Consider the following 2,500-nt stretch of genomic DNA (forward strand, 5'->3'; position numbering starts at 1 on the left):
AGCCTGCCAGGGGCCATTTCACATAAACTCAGAGGTAAATCACTCTAAATGAGACATGACATAACACAAGCCTAGCTTGTCCGTTATTTATGATGTACCTTTTGAACTGTACCCTTTACACAAAATTAGACCTTTGATGCAAGAACTGCTATGTCATACGTAAGGGATGCAAATCTAATCTCGCTTTTTCTGAGGTGCATGTTAATGAACAATTTTAGATCCTAAAATTTCGTCATCCTGACTTAGAGTGCTTTTTCTTTAACCCATCAGATGGCCCATTCTATTCATAGTTTTCTCACACACTTGGCACATGTCAAGCCTTCATTTTCTAAAACTAAGCACGTCCTTCAGATTGCAATTAAATACATTTCGAAATGCTGAAAATCTAATGACAGGTCTGTTATTTCTTTTACTTAAACTAGTTGTTTGCAAATGGGGGTGTAGGCGGACAAATTCAGACTACATTTGTTGCACCGTGTTCATGACTTTGGATAGTGAGGTTCTGTTGCCTCGTAGGAAAGTATGAAGTCTATGACCGCATTTCTTGCTATAGGTTTAAGTTTCCGAGGTGTCGTTTGTCCCCTTTTGTCAGGTTCTACAGATGATCTTATTTAGCAGGACTTCTATTTTGCTTTTAGAAATGCATACATCTTTCTGAAAGCCATTGTGCACACCTTTCCAAGTTTGGGTATGTGATACCTTATTTTCCGAACCCCCCAAAATGTCAATGTAACCTCCATGAGTTTTAAGACTAAACAATTTTGTTCGCTATATGGTCTTCTGTGAAGCATGTTCCTTTATTCTTGAATAATAACTTTAGTTTTGTTTATGCCTTCCTTTAAAAGGCAACCACGGTTGCAGCATGTAAAATTCATGTGATCCAAGGCCTTAAATGGTGCATTCTTATGCCATGTTGGTCTTTTTCTCGTAGGCTCGTAAATCCTCATCAACTTGCTGCTACCTGTTAAGGTCTTCCTCCCTTTTTGCACTGAGCTTGTTACTGGATATCCTAGTTTGAAATAATGCCACGGTCTAGTCACATCAAATGTGAATGCCAATTAATATAGGTCAATATCATTTGGACCAATGCTATCTGCATGCAAAGGATGCACAGAATTCATCAGTACTCCTCTGAGTAATTTCTCAAAACGTTTTGTGGTTTTCTTTCTTTTATAGAGTTTTCTTCTGTACAGATTTCTCTAGCTCAGAATTATCTGATATCATAACGACGCATGAGGCTGTTGACTATGGAGGTTTTTCAGCCACTGTTATACAGCATGAATTATTTATGTAAAAGGGCCTGGTAATTTTTTTGAAGGTTCTATGAATGAATTTGTTAACTCGCACCAAGAATTTTTTTTTTGAGTGGTACTGAGAATTATTTTTTAGCCAACAATACATTGCGGGCTTGTGATTAAGGGTGACTGCCTCGAGTGTTAGACTTTCTTGGGGGCCACTTTGAAAATTGTGCGACCGGAGGATGAACAGAATGCCAAGGCGAATTTTCAGAGAAAGAAACGAGAGAGGTTTTCAGCTTGAAAGGACTTTGAAGTGTGTGCGCAATTTTTGCAGTTGTTGCAAGACTCGTACACAACTCTAACCTTTATTGAACAGGAAGTGTCTGGCCAATATGAACAACCCGATTATTCCCTTCCTGAGCACATGCATCGTTTGATTAGCTATGTGCAGTCTCTTCAAAGACTTTATGTGTCATGTGAAACTGCTGCATCACGTATCGAGAATTCTGTTCCATTTTTTCCTTAAAGATTGGAGGGTCAAGGACCTGGAAGACCGGCCTTTGAACATAACGAAGGAACAAATAGAATATTTGCATGCTATACATTTTTTATGGGAAAAAATAGCCCAGTTGCTTCACATAAGTGTATCAATGCTTCAGGGAAGACGAAGTGCGCTTGGAATAAGTGAGGATTTTGACCAATATTCAGACATATCTGATCATGAGTTAGACCAAATCTACAAAGAAATAACTGCCGCTGAAACAAATGCCAACAGTGGTGGGTTTCTGACACAAATATTGGTAGAAGAAGAAGATTCATTGGAGCTTTACGAAGTAGAGGGTTGCGAGTTCAACGCTGGAGGGTGAGCAGCTGTTTGCGACGGTTAGACCCTGTAGGCATTGCTTTAAGGTGGTGGTTGGTAGTACAATGTTCCAACACCAAATTAACTCACTTTGGCACTTTGATTCAGCCCACAAGCTAATCCGATGGAAACTCGTAGTCCATGTTTGTATAGATGGATATTCACATTTGATTACCCATTGCATGTGCTGTGACAATAACAGAGCTGAGACAGTATTGGGACTTTTTGAGGAGAGCACAAAAACCTTTGGGTTGCCATCAAGGGCAAGATGTGATTATGGCATGGCGAATGTTCTTGTTACTCAGTTCATGTTGAGGAGAAGAGGCTTGGACAGGGGAAGCATTATAACTGGATGATTATATTTGATGAAATGGAAAAAGATGGTATTCTTGACCCTTTG

Source organism: Montipora capricornis, chromosome 14 (assembly GCF_036669925.1).
Source record: "Montipora capricornis isolate CH-2021 chromosome 14, ASM3666992v2, whole genome shotgun sequence".
NCBI classification, from domain to species: domain Eukaryota; kingdom Metazoa; phylum Cnidaria; class Anthozoa; order Scleractinia; family Acroporidae; genus Montipora; species Montipora capricornis.